Below are 15,669 nucleotides of genomic sequence, written 5' to 3' on the forward strand. Positions count from 1 at the left end.
ATATTGCAGAAGATAGAATATTGCTGAACAGCGAGTGTACCTGTCTGATTCTTACTTTGGAAGCTTCCTCTCAGGGGTGTACTCCACCCTGTGAGGTGTGGGGTGTCAGACTGCCCCTAGTGGGGGATGTCTCCCAATTAGGCTACTCAGGGGTGAGGGACCCACTTGAGCAGGCAGTCTGTCCGTTCTTAGATCTCAACCTCCGTGTGTGGAGATCCACTGCTCTCTTCAAAGCTGTCGGACAGAGTCGTTCGTGTCTGCACAGGCCTCTGCTGCTTCCCCTGTTGTGCCCTGTCCCCAGAGGTGGAGTCTCAGTTGAAAATGCAGAAATCACTGGTCTTCTGTGTCACTGGCGCTGGGAGTTGGAGACTGGAGCTGTTCCTATTCCGCCATCTTGCTCCGCCCCCACGTCTTGCATTCTAAGAGAGTTCCCCAAAACCAACAAATCTCCCTTATCTGGTCTTAACGATAAAGCTCTCCTTGGTCAAGCACCTTCAGAACATAGTCCCATGGGACCTCCCCTGATTCCTCTCAGTACATGCTGGCACTTCCTTTGAGATATAGTCCTTTTCCTCCCCAGTCAAGTCCAGCTTAATTGTGGAAATGTTTTGCTGCTTATTGACCTGTTGCTTTGTGGTGGAAAGACCTATGTATTATCTTCTTATATAGAAGAAGTACCAGCTCTTATTGGGCAAGCATGAGGCACTTCTACTGGCTCAGAAGATTTTAAGAGGGCTGCAGAGTCAAAATCTTCAGAAGCATCCACTTAGATGTCCCCATCTCCTGTGTGAGGGTCCTGAGTTTTCACAACTAGGACCCCGACTTTGGCATAGCATACCTGCCTCAGTTAAGCATTCAGCTATCCTTGAAGTTCAGCCACTCTAATGATCAAATCCTGGGTTTTATCTTCAACTTTTTATGCTCACCCATTGCATGAAATTAGGTCTTCTTTGTAAGCTACTAAAGTGACTTTGTGTTCGCACATTTAGTTTTTAGTTGTTATTTCCCTTCAGCAGGGCATCAATGTAATTAAATAAAAGTGTAAGATTCCATTTTCTTTATACTTATATTTCTTGCATACGTTTGAAATGCTTGAGTCATTCCATGAGCTAATGAATTCTCCTTACTGGTATGTTCTCCTGAAACACCACAGGAGAAATATTTAAACACTGGGACTCTGTCTTGTGTCAGGGGCTCTCTGTGCATAATCCATAATCTTCCACCAGGAATGGGGTCCTTAATGCCAGATAGGTGCTGATGAGTCCAATATCCACACCGCATCTTATGGCTTCCTTTCTTGGGCCACTTCTGGCACCAAAAGTTATAGGTTGGCTTCTCAAAGAAGCAGATTCAGAGGAATTAGGAGTGCAAACATTTATTAGGGAATAACACCTGTGAAGAAATAGAGACAAAGAAGGATTGAGGAGGGGGAGCCATCAGAAGATATGCAGACTTGACAAAGTCTCTGCTAGCCCGAGGGGGCTCTCTGGAGCAAAGATTGCTCATTAGAGAAGTCCCATGTTGGGTGGGAATAGCTGGGCTTTTGTACCACTGCTTTGCTTGGTTATTCACTGGGGATCATCCCCAGGGAGTGTGACCTTGCTTTTCACTACTTTGCTCAGTCATTAGTTGCTAGATGTCCCAAGAAGAGTGTGATCCATGTTCTAAAGCCCTGGCAGATTCTGAAGATACTAACAGCTGTCAGCCAACTACACTCCTTATAGCTGGGCAGTACGTCATTGATTGAAGAGGAATATGAGGGATGGATCATTATGTCTTCAACACTGACTGAACTTAATACCACTGTGTATGAGCTAAATCTATTTGTTTAGACTGCAATTTCTATTTCTCCTCCACTATCCAGTGGGTAAACCTCACAAAGGAGATTAGATTTGCGTGCCTGAGTGTCCTATGAATCAATTTAGGACCTAGCTGCAGTGCAGTAGCTTGGGCATTGGCCAGGGAGGGCATCCATAGTGGTGATGCAAGATGTACTCCACATCCAAGGGAATCTGAAGGTTAGGCTGCCTGGCTGGTGGGAGATAAGGTAGGGCTTCTTTTGGGAGAAGAGAGACCTGGAAAATATGACCAGTTATGGATAACTGCTTTTGCTGACCGATTGATTATGTGGAAGGTGGGCCTTTTTGGACCGAAAGTCTGGGAGATTTTGCATTTTGTATGGTATAAGGTGGCACCTCTTCTCTGTCAACACCACTTTCTAAGTTATGCCTGTTTATTCCCCCACTTCCACATTTCATTCATTTGCTCATCAAACCTTTACAACTCTGTTGCAGCTATGTAAATGACTATAAGAGACTCTGCCTGTGGTCTCAGTGCATGACCCAGTAGGGAAAACAATATTTCATTACAGCGCTATGAGATAGGTAAGTACTACTGTGGTGGGAGCAAAAAGGAAAGGTCCTTAACACAATCCGTGGGGGAGAGGACAGTTAGACAAGGCTTCCCAGAGGAAACAATGCTAATTTAGTCTTAAAGTTAGAGTACAAGCTAGTCAGGTATAAAAGCAGATAGAGAAGCATGTGCAAAAACATGAAAACATGAAAAGATATGGCAAGGCCAGGAATTTGAAATAGCTGAATATGGAGGAGAAACAAGATGGCCAACAAGACACAGCTAGGAAGAGCATTACCCACCGAGAGATGAGACCATCAAGAAGACTGGCACACTGAGTGAATCTTCAGAAGGAAAGCATTGAGAGTGGACAGAGGGAGGACACAGACCCTGGGCTGAAGGGGGAGGAAGCTGGGAACCCTGCACAGGGCTGCCAAACATCAGGACTCATTCCTGGCCCCCCATGGCTCCTGGGGAAAGGATGAGTTAAATAGGTGAGAAGTGGCCCACTGTCATGAAGGAACATTGGAATCTTAGTTGGAGGAGACCCAAGACTTCAAAAGATATTTAAGCTGATAGGGGTAGGTACTTGGAGATGTGGCAGGGACAGGACTCCAGACTGTGCGGAGCCTGGAGGGTTTGGTGTGAGAATGGCCACAATGGAACACGGCCAGGGATGCCCATCCCCTGAGGCTTGCCATGGTCCTCTAGGTAGCTTTGGCCTTTGTTGACTGTTGGACCTGGACAGAACAGGGTTGTCTTGATTGTGGAATGGGAAAGTCTGATCTGAACACCCTCCTATCTGCTGGTATCTCCCAGCATCCCTTATGGCCGCACCTGTTTGCAGCACAGCCTCGGATGCCAAACTGGTGCACTTCCTTGTGGCTGCTGCCATAGTTCCTTCACCGGCAGGCCCAGCTAACCATCAGAGAGTTTGAGCAGATGGGCCCCTGCCAACATGCACTAGCCTACAGCCTCCCTTCATTGCTTTGCCAGCACACACTTGCTCGCAGCCTACCCCCACTGCTTTGCCAGCTTGTGTGCATATGGACCTTGCTGTTCACTCCATTGCCACCAGTGCCCATGGACTTTGCCACCACTGCTTCACCACCACTGGTGTGAGCATGTGCATGCAGACCTCACCGTCCTGCCACCAGTGCACATACACACACATGAACCCCGCCGCACTGCTGCCCCATTGCTGACCCATGGTGGATCCTGCCACACTGTTGCCCTATTGCCACTGGCATGCATGTAGACTCTGCTGAACCGCCACCGGCAGTGCACTTGTGCACATGGATCCCACCATGCGGCTGCTGCCAGTGCATACAAGTGGATCCCATTGTGTTGCTGCTGCCAGTGCTCACATGCATGGACCCTGCCACATCGCCACTGCTGATGCAAGTGCATGCATGCAGTCCCCACCACCCTGCCACTCATGGAGCATGTGCGTGCATGTAGATCTCACTGCGCTACTGCCCTGCTTCCACCAGCACATGCACATAGACCCCCTGCCACAGCCCCAATGAAATGCTTTTGCCAGCATCCCCCTTCCCTATTGGAGTGTTGTTAGTGGAATGGAAACACCTCAGCCCCTCCAGCACAGCAGATGCTCAACCTCGAGTGTCCAGAGAACAAAGCCATGGCCCCGGTCCCAGGCCCCCCGCCCCCCGTTATAGCACGCAGCCCAGGGGTGCTGAGCTGAGCCTTGGCCACTTGAAATTATCCAGAAATGAAGCCAGTCAACTGAAACTAACTTATACCACAGTCAATCCCTCAAGGGCATCAAAGAATATAAAAGGAAAAGCCCCATTAAAATGACAGCAAATTCAAAGGTTAAAGGAGCGTCAGCCCTTACAATTGAGAAAGAACCAGTGCAAGAACTCTGGCAACCCCAAAAACCAGAGTGTCTTATTACCTTTCAGTGACCACACTAACTCCCCAGCAACAGTTCTGAACCAGCCTGAAATGGCTGAAATGACAGACACAGAATTCAGAATCTGGATAGTAATGAAGATCATCAAGATTCAGGAGAAAATTGAAACCCAATCCAAATAATTTAATGAATCCAGTAAAATGATACTGGAGATGGAAGATGAAATAGCCATTTTGAGGAAGAACCACACTAGTCTGATAGAGCTGAAAAACTCACCACAAGAATTTCACAATACAATCAGAAGTACAAACAGCAACATGGACCAAGCTAAGGAAAGAATCTCAGGAAGAAATTGAAATGTGAACAGACCAATAACGAGTCCTTAAATTGAATCAGTAATAAAAAGCCTACCAAGCAGAAAAAGCCCTGGTCCAGACAGATTCACAGCTTAATTCTACCAGGTGTATAATGAAGAGCTGGTACCATTTCTACCCACAGCCAACATCATACTGAACAGGCGAAAGATGGAAGTATTCCCCTTGAGAACTGGAATAAGACAAGGATGCCCAGTTTCACCACTCTTATTCAACATAGTACTGGAAGTCCTAGCCAGAGGATTCAGGCAAGAGAAATAAATAAAAGGCATCCAAATAGGTGGAGAAGAAGTCAAACTATCATCTCTCTTCACAGAAAATATGATTTTATACCTAGAAAACTTCATAGTATCTGCCCCAAACCTCCTAGATCTGATAAACAACTTCAGCAAGGTTTCAGGATACAAAATCAACATACAAAAATCAGCAGCATTTCTATACACCAACAACATCTGAGCTGAGAGTCAAATCAAGAATGCAGACTAATTCACAATTGTCACAAAAAGAATAAAGAATAAAATACCTAGGAATACAACTAACCAGGGAAGTAATAAGAATTACAGAACGCTGCTCAGAGAAATCAGAGATGATACAAAAAAAAAAAAAAAAAAAACGGAAAAAAGGCCAGGCACAGTGGCTCACGCCTGTAATCCCAGCACTTTGGGAGGCTGAGGCAGGCAGATGACGAGTTCAGGAGATCCAGACCATCCTGGCTAACACGGTGAAACCCCATCTCTACCCAAAAGCAAAAAATTAGCCGGGTGTGGTGGTGGGAACCTGTAGTCCCAGCTACTTGGGAGGCAGAGGCAGGAGAGTTGCTTGAACCCGGGAGGCGGAGGTTTCAGTGAGATGAGATCGCGTCACTGCACTCCAGCCTGGGTGGCAGAGCGAGACTCCATTGCGAGACTCCATATATAGAAAAAAAAAAAAAAAAAAAAAGGAAAAAATTCCATGAATTGGAAGAATCAATATTATTAAAAGGCCATACTGTCCAAAGCAATTTGCAGATTCAATGCTACTGCTATCAAACTACCAACCACATTTTCCACAGAATTAGAAAAATCTATTCTAAAATTCATATGGAACAACAACAACAAAAGAACTCGAATAGACAAAGCAATCCTAAGCAAAAGAACAAAGCTGGAAGCATCACATTATCTGACTTCAGACTCTACTACAAGGCTACAGTAACCAAAACATCATGATACTGGTAAGAAAGCAGACTCACAGACCAATGGAACAGGTTAGGGAACTCAGAAACAAAGTCACACACCTACAACCATCTAATCTTCAACAAAGTTGACAATCATAAGCAATGGGGAAAGGACTGCCTATTCAAAAAATTATGCTGGCATACATTGGTAGCCCCATGCAGAAGATAAAAACTGGACCCCTTCCTTTCACCACATATGAAAATCAACCCAAGATGGATTAAAGACTTAAATATAAAACTTGAAACTATAAAAACTCTAGGAGAAACCTAAGAAATACCATGTTGGACATAGGCCATGGCAAAGATTTCATGACAACGTCTCCAAAAGCAGTTGCGACAAAAGCAAAAATTGACAAATGGGACCTAATTAAACTAAAGACCTTCTGCACAACAAAATAAACTATCAATAAAATAGACAACCTACAGAATGGGAGAAAATATTCACAAACTGTGCATCAAACAAATATGTAATATCTAGAACCTATAAAGATCTTAAACAGTTCAATAAGCAAAAAACAACTCCATTAAAAAATGAGCAAAGGGCAAGAACAGACACTTCTCCAAAGAAGACATACATGTGGCTCACAAGCATATGATAAAAGCTCAACATCACTGATAATTTGAGAAATGCAAATAAAAACTACAATGAGATACCATCTCACACCAGTCAGAATGGCTATTAATAAAAAGTCAAAAAATAACATGCTGGTGAGGTTGCAGGAAAAAAGGAGCTCTTATACACTGCAGATGGAAAAGTAAATTAGTACAGCCACTGTGGAAAGCAGTTTGCAGAATTTAAAGCGGAACTACCATTTGACCCAGCAATCCCATTTTTGGGCATCTACCCAAAGGAATATAAACTGTTCTACCATAAAGACACATGCACATGTATGTTCATTGCAGCAATATTTACAATAGCAAAGACATGGTATCAACCTAAATCCTTATCAGTGGTGTTATGTATACACCATGGAATACTATGGTGTTATAAAAAATAATGAGACCATGTCCTTTACAGCAATATGGATGGAGCTGGATGCCGTTATACTAAACAAATTAATGCAAGAATAGAAAACCAAATACCATGTGTTCTCACTTATGAAGGGAGCTAAACATTGAGTATACATAGACATAAAGAAGGGAACAATAAACACTCGGTCCTACTTGAGGGTGGAGGGTGGGAGGAGGATCAGGGCCAAAAAACTATCACTTACTATGCTTATTATGTGGATGACAAAATAATCTGTACACCAAACCCTTCATGTTAAAATGACATGCAATTTAACTACATAGAAAACTGCACATGTACTCCCTGGACCTAAAATGAGTTTGGAACAAAAAATAAAATAAAAGTTGCATATGACTAGGTCTTAGTGAATAGCAACAAGGGTGAAGAAATTGGCAGGTGGCAGCAACTTTTATGGTAAAATAAAGAGCTGGTGGCTCATGCCTATAATCCTAACAATTTGAGAGTCCAACGCAGGAGGATTGCTTGAGGCTAAGAGTTTAAGACCAGTCTGGGGAATATAGTATGACTTAGTCTTTAACTAAAAAAGTTAAAAAAAATTAGGCAGGCCTGGTCCTTGTTACTCAGGAGGCTGAGGCGGGAGGATCACTTGGGCCCAGGAATTCAAGGCTGCAGTGGGCTATGACGATGCCTCTGCACTCCAGCCTGGGCAACAGAGAAAAACCCTGTCTCTCTAAAACAAAAATTAAACACATAAATAATAATAAAAAAGAGCTTACTCCTGTGCCAAAGAGCAATAGGGACCCATTGATGCTGAGGAGTGATGAGATCAGGAAAAGTCACTCTGGTTGCAGTGTGGAGGGTGAATTGGAGGGACAAAAACCTGGAAACAAGAGGGACAGCTAAGAGGCTGTTATATTAGGCCACATAGAAACTGTTACAAGTTCTATGAGGTAGAAAAGAAACTGTTACTTCTATGAGGTAGGGACTCATAGAAGTAGACGGATTTCAGAGATATCAGAGAGATTGAATCATTAGGACTTGATTCAAGATAAGGATGAGGGAGGGAGCAGGCAGAGTTGATTTCCAGGCTTCTGAATTTGGTGACTAGATTTACAGTGGTGAGTGTTCCCCTGTCCCACCATCGTGTCTGTATGACCCAACTCTCTGTGACAGTGGAAAGGGTATTTTAGTCTTCTCTAGCCACCATAACAAAATACCACAGACGGAGTGGCTTAAACAACAGAAATTAATTTTCTCATAGTACTGGAGGCTGGAAGTTCAACATCAAGGTGTGAGACGGGTCAAGTTCTGGTGAGGGTTCTCTTCCTGACTTGTAGATGGCCACCTTCTTGCTGTGTGCTTACACAGCCTTTCCTCCAAGGATGCATGTAAACTGAGAGATCGCTGTCTCTTCCTTTTCTTTTAAGGCCACCAATCCTATCAGATTGGTACCCCACCCTTAAGACCTCATTTTACCTTAACTACCTCCTAAAAGCCCTATCTCCAAATCCAGTAACATTGGGGATTAGAGTACAACATATAAATTTTGGAGGAGACACAGTTCAGTCCATAGCAAAAGGTTAAAAACAAACAAAAAACAAACAAACAAACAAACAACAACCACCACCAAAAAAAAACATGGGTTGCTTAGAGTCCTCTGAACACTTACAGAAATGCACATACTTGTGTATATATAAACTGAACACGCAAACTCCCCACCTGTTCCTTTTATGATTCCACCCAGGTTTCATCTAATATCTCCCTCAGAGTGACCAGAACCACCTCCTTGTATTGCTATGTTCTGGGGAGTGAGTGATTTGGGACCCTTGGCTAGCATGTTCAAGGCTTGCACATTCCTTCCTTGGTGATAACCCTAGATAGTTTTCCTCCACAAGAGTGAAAATCATATTATGATTCGGTGATCCAAAAGATGATACAAAGAACTATATGCTTACTTTTCACTACATCTTATAGCTATACAAGTTGATGTTAAACTAATCCATCTGCTTTTCCATTGTCATTGTACTGTGGCTTCTGCTTTTGAGTGCAAGTCTGTTTTTCTCAGATTGTCATATCCACCAATTTTAAAGTTCATTAGATTTATTTTTATATTTTATTTGACTCCCCATCAAAGGTGTTTTAAATCAAGATAGGGACTCTTATAGGGAGCTCTGGTTTAGCAGTGGGGTGAGGGCAAGAGAACACACAATAGTTTCTGTGTTGGAAATGTCAAGTTTGACATGCTTATAGCATAATCCAAGTGAGGGGGTGTCCTATAGACATTTAATTATGCTTGTTTGGAGCTCACGAGAGAGTTTTGAGATAGAAATGAAGACTTGAAACACATCATAATGTATGTGGAGATGGAAACCATGGGATAGCACAGAATAAGAGAATACAGAGTGGGAAGAAAGGAGGAAATGTGGTAGAACTTGGGAAAACATTGACATTAAGAGAGAAAGGAGGAGACCAGGAAGCAGAAGAAAAATTACCGGTAGCAGGGTAGGAGGAAGCCCAGTAAAGAGTGCTGTCATGGAAGTCAAAATAATAGAGATTTCCAAACTGGAGGAGGTTAATAACATCAAATTCTGGAAAGAGATAAAATAAAATAATGACTATCAAGTAGGGTAAAGTAGTGATTGGGAAACTTTCTGTAAAGAGCAAGTTAGTAAATATTTTAGATTTTTTAGGCAATACTGTTGCAACTAGTCAACTCTGCCATTGCAGAGTGAATGAAGCCACAGACAATACATAAGTGAATAACTGTGGCTGTGTTCCAATAAAACTTTATTAACAAAAACAAGTGGTGGGCTGGATTTAGCCTGTGTGCCAAAGTTTGCCAGCCCTTGCTATAAAGTATGGATTGCAGTTTATTGATGACCTTGTCAAGAGAATTTCCTGTACAGTGGTGGTGGCAGAAACCATATTGCAATAATTGAGGAAGTGGAAACCAAGGATGCAACAAGCTTTTCTGAAGCTATGCAGTAAATGGGAGGAAATGTGAACCTTGGAGGGCTTCACTGGGTTCAGAGACGGTTTTCAGTCTTTCAGATAAACTCTTGCACTCTCATGGGGGAAGACTGTAATGTTATTTGGGAATATTTACAAAAGTTGTTTCCTTCTGTCTGCTTATATTCAAGCCTCGTGTGAGCTGCCACCAGAGCTTTAATTGACTTGTTCAGGCTTAATGAATATTTATTAGGAAAATTGTAAATCAACCATTTTGCTATAGGATTGAAGCTCAGTGAAACCACACCTGGGGTAATTTTTCCAAAGCTGCTGACATGGGGAGAGGATTATTTCTTAGGCTGTCATTGTAGGTTCTTTTACACGTTTATAGCTAGGACATTGTGAATCAACAAATAAGCAAATACCTCCTGCTCAGAAGGCAGAAAGGCTGGCAAGAAAGTGGTCATTCTGAGGTTCTCAGCAGCTGTATGCTTTCAGGGGCCAGGTATGACTCCTCAGTTGCAAAGGCTCACAGCTTTTGGGCACGAAGAAAATTTAGTTAACTCCGCCACCCCGATTGTATTAGGAAGAGCAAGTCTAAGTGAAGGGGCAAAGGGAAAGTCTTCCTTTTGGGCTTTTAAAAGTATTTTCTCTGAGCAGAGCAATAGACATAAATGAATGCAGATTCTTTTTAGTCATCATCTACCTTGTACCAAGACTGTAAGCCCTATGAGGGCAGGGGCCAAGATTGCTCCTTCGTCATCTGGCAAAGAGAGGTAGAGAGTGTATGCCCTCTCAGAACCATACTGTCCAGGTGACATATGGTTACAATAACAATGGCTGTCCATAAAAAAGGATGAGTTTGAGTCCTTTGTAGGGACATGGATGCAGCTGGAAACCATCATTCTTAGCAAACTATCGCAAGAACAGAAAACCAAACACCGCATGTTCTCACTCACAGGTGGGAACTGAACAATGAGATCACCTGGACTCAGGAAGGGGAACATCACACACCGGGGCCTATCACGGGGAGGGGGGAGGGGGGAGGGATTGCATTGGGAGTTATATCTGATGTAAATGACGAGTTGATGGGTGCTGACGAGTTGATGGGTGCAGCACACCGACATGGCACAAGTATACATATGTAACAAACCTGCACGTTATGCACATGTACCCTAGAACTTAAAGTATAATAAAAATAAAAAATAAATAAATAAAAAAAAATAGAATAGGCCAAGCCATGTTACTGGGTTAAAATAAAGCCATATTTTTTGCTCCTTTCCATGAAACCCTTACTTGCCTCACTAACCCTATTTTCTTTTCGCACATGTTATGCAAATATTAATGTTATTCATTATCTTTTTAGTATCTGTGTTGAGCCTGCTGAAGTCATCCTGCACCCACCTGGGCTGCTGCTAAAGCTCATACCATTAGCTTCACAGAGCAAAACATGGAGGTGCCTAGATAAGCAATTCAGATACATCCATCACATCCTTTCAATGAATATCTGACTACAAGAGCTATCACATGTAGTCAGAGATAAAAGTACATTCCCTGATTAATACCTGTCAATCACCATGAAATTTCTGCTGACTTTTCTTTCTAGATTTCCTTCAGTTAACTCATGGCCACCATTTTTGGGCAGTACTGGCAACTCAGAGTCATGTTTACTGAGCTTCGCAAATAAATGGATTGTGTTTCAAAAAAAAATAATAATAATAACAATGGCTGTCAGAGAACTTGAGGAATCTCACCCATTTGAATGAATTTGTGAACCTCAGCATTGAGGATGTTGAGTATGTGGCAGTAGGTTTGGGACAGTGATCAACTCCCTAAAGCCTCCCTCAATCCTCTCCTGACAACAGTGCTCTCCCTGGAAACCTTTTGAGAAAGTCTGAGTGCCCCATGTTTTCACTGAATGTAAATCGCTTGTCTGTGACTCTTGATCTTAGGTGTGCAGGAAGTCTCCTAGCACTTCATAGCACTTTTAGTTCTGGAGGCAGGTTTCATTAATTCTTAGTGCAACCCACCATTCTCTCCTAAGAGAGAATCTGAATTCAGTTGTGGGAGTGCACAGAACTCCCACACTTCAGCTACTGAGTTTCATGTCTGTCAAGTGATCTGATAATAAATTGGTCCCAGGAACCTCAGTTCAACAGAGTGAGGACAAAAGGAGAGGGTTATGGTTCAGAGTCGCTAAAAAGCTCAGGTTTTGAAAGTAACTCTCTCAGTAACAGTAGGTTTTGGTAGTGTTTGTGTTACAAATGGTTTCTGACCCTTGTGAGATAGCATATTAATGCATCTTCTGCTTGATTGAGTCTGAATTCTGAGGAATAATGGTTTTGCTTCTTGCTTCTCAATTTGTTCTCCTCTACGTTCATCTTCTGAAGTCACAGTTGACCCTTTCCCTCATCCAATAGGAGGGAGAATATTTGCTGCAATATTTCTGCCATAATCTTACTAAGGTTTCCTTAAATACATTTTTCCTTCCTGTTTGAAGATTGTTCTATTGACTGAGTGTGACCAGACATGAGTCTTAACAGGGCAGGAATACTGATGTGGAGACCAAGAGGCATTCTTTTGTGCACAGGGAGCGTGTGGCATTTGAAATGCAAGGCTTTTTTGAAGACCTGATTGTAAAGGCTGACTCTATGTATAAGCAAAATATCTAACTACCTATAGTCCAATTTGAGAAATACTAAAAGCAGCCCCTTTTGTTTCCTCCTTCCTTCAGGGAGAAAAAAAAACCCAAATCCCACCTAAACCAAAATAGTGCTCCATTATCGTCTGCGACAGCAACTGAGATTAGCTTCTCCTTTGGGGATAAGGAATTGAAGTGGCTGTTAAAGCATAAATCTATTATTTTGGAAGATCCAGGGACATTGTTTGGTACTTGAACTGATTTCATCACTCTAATCCAGTCCCTGAACTTGCTCTGGAGAATCAATAGTCTTCTGGTAGGACTGCGACAGGTGTCTTAATTTTAAAAAGCAGTTGAAGAGTTATGAAGTGTGAGTGGTTTAACAGCTATTTAGCATTTCAGAGCACAATGAAAATGGTAGTAATTATGATGATGCCTACAGTAAGCCAAGCTGTCCACAGTGTAATTATATCAGCCTTCACTTCAGAATTTTCTCAGTCTTCTTTTCCCACTCCCATCTTTCTTCTTCTTTAAGCTCTTGCGTTCCTTGCTTCCTAACTCCCTAAACCCAGATATCTTTTTTTCCTTTATCTCTCCAGCATCTCAGCTGCACTTTCCTTCTTTTTTGGTTCAGTTGCAAATTATCCCCTCTCCTTTCCTCCTATCATTATCCCCTGTTCTCTAAGGTGGTTATGATACAAACTGGTGTACATTTAAACACTTGCTTTATTTATTGGATAAAGTTGTATTCCATGTTCAGAATCTACAAATCAGATTAGATGATTAGCTTTTCATTTCTCTGTCAGAACTATTCTAAAGTCAGTGTAGTCCTAAATTCATTATTTCTTCTCCCACTCTAGATTAGTGATCCTTGGTGGAAGAAACGATTTCTAGTTAGGAATTATTATTGGTCATTGAAGCAGCAGCACAAAACTTAGCTAAACAATTAAGAGTACTAGGACATATATGTTATGATGGCATAGGAAAGTAATTGGAAGTGTTTTTGAAGGTCAATACTCCTGAATTTAGGCAGTTCTGTGGGAGGTCAGCTGTGGAGATGGGAGAATTGAAGACCAAGTTTAGAGCCAAGACAGGCCTCTGGAAAGGAGTCCCAAAGGGTGGAGAAGACAGAATGGGAATGGAAGATCCTAAAGTTAAACTCATCTAAGGTCTTGGAGGTATAGTTTTGCTTAAGCTAGGGGTCTGCACCTGACTACAGTTGCAGGTGGGGTGGGGAGAGGAGTAATCTTTTGTGAAAATCATGAGTAAAGTGACTGTTACATCATTGGCAAAGCTTCTAGCAGAAGTCAGTTAGTGAGTAACTTCTTGGCATCTGCATCCAAGTAAATTTTAAACATCTAGCCATAGCACAGAAACAGAATTCTTTCTTTACAATTTTATTTACAAAATGTATTAAAACTTTGTACAATACCTCATGGCAATGAGGCTCTGTAATTTATGCCCACACATGCAATTTACCCTTTTATAGCCATTAGTTTGCTTGGCAATTTTCTGTTCACTGAAGTACAGCTTTAACAACAAAAGAAAAGAATTGGAAAAAAAAATCCTCAAGTGACTACTGCCAAACTCCCATAGCTTGAAGTTAGTAGCAGAAATTTGAAGCAATCAACGTTTTTTTTAAACATGCAAGTTTTTTTAAAAAATAACAAACCAATTTACCCGCCTCTTCATCTCAGTGAAGTTTCCTCTCTGAAAAACTGATTTGAGTTAATAAACATACATTTTTCTTTATACAGTGCCTATGAAAACGTTTGTGTGTAGGTTGGTTGGTTTGTTTTATACAACTTCGTGTTCACACAGCGTGAGCTTCCTGCGCTGGGACATTATAGCATTTATAAGTTGAAAATCACAGTTTCATGAAAACAAAACAAAACAAAAACACAACAGCCTTCTTTTTTTGTTCAATACCATTTGAAATTTGATAAGTGAGTTGTTTGCTTATGACACCATTTTTGGAATGAAAGTTTATATTACACTTTTCTGGAAACATTTCGTTGGAACGATACTTCTTCCTTTCTTTTCTGAAGACAAGAGCAAATATGCAGCGAGTCAACTAAGCATCTAAGGGTCACACTTGGGAAATGAATGCGAGCTCCTAGTTTTTGCAGTCTGGAAACTTCCCAATGCACGTTACTGATGAGAGAAAACTACTGAACTACAGGAAGCATACGTCGTTATATAGGAGGTAATTAGTGAGTGGAGACTATTTCTTCGGACTGTTCTGATGATGCCAACGGCAGGTATGCAGTTAGTTACTTGATAGCCCATGGAGCAGTGGAGCGATCTGAGAGAGTCAATAGAGAGACTGCTCCAAGCAAGGATCTGGAAATGATGCTGAGGCCCTCAGATTAGCAGTAGGTTTGGGAATGCATTTTAGTCTTTGCAAACTAGAAAAGGACACATGCAGTCCGATGGAGAGCCATGGGCGGTAGCAGGCAACAGCTAGTAGGACAGACCTAGCAAGAGTAAAGTCAGACTGAGAACTGTGGTCTGAACCTGCTATCCCGCCTTGCAATGCAGTCCTGTCTCCGTGGTGTACACTTGAAAGGCATACTTAGCAGAGAAAGCCGAGCTAAACACAGTGTTGTTTCTGAGATACTCTAAACACATCTGGGAGTATAGGCAGCATTTCCCTCACCTCAATGCTAGATACTCAGCTCTATTGACTTAAAATGCACACTGAAGCAAGAAAAACAGATCTGTGAGCTGAAATTCCAGGCTCCTTGGAAAACCCCGGGATCCACTTTAGGAAAGCACCAAGAGGTATCCTGATAGTGCCCCGTCCCTTGCTACACACAAAGTCAATTTCGAAAGCTCTGTAAATCTCTTCATTGAGTGGAAAGTTATCAAAGTGTTTTCACAAAACCATTTCGAGAACACAGAGAAGTCACTGTTTAGTCCCTTTTCCAAAGTGTTTGAATTTTCTTAAGTGTTGCATTTACATTCTAAAGATATACACATTTCAGCAACATTGAAAGGAAATAGGGTGCACAGAACATCACCANTATGCCCACACATGCAATTTACCCTTTTATAGCCATTAGTTTGCTTGGCAATTTTTCTGTTCACTGAAGTACAGCTTTAACAACAAAAAGAAAAGAATTGGAAAAAAAAATCCTCAAGTGACTACTGCCAAACTCCCATAGCTTGAAGTTAGTAGCAGAAATTTGAAGCAATCAACGTTTTTTTTAAACATGCAAGTTTTTTTAAAAAATAACAAACCAATTTACCCGCCTCTTCATCTCAGTGAAGTTTCCTCTCTGAAAAACTGAT

This window comes from Rhinopithecus bieti, unplaced genomic scaffold (assembly GCF_001698545.2).
Source record: "Rhinopithecus bieti isolate Rb0 unplaced genomic scaffold, ASM169854v2 scaffold_6073, whole genome shotgun sequence".
In the NCBI taxonomy this organism is placed as follows: domain Eukaryota; kingdom Metazoa; phylum Chordata; class Mammalia; order Primates; family Cercopithecidae; genus Rhinopithecus; species Rhinopithecus bieti.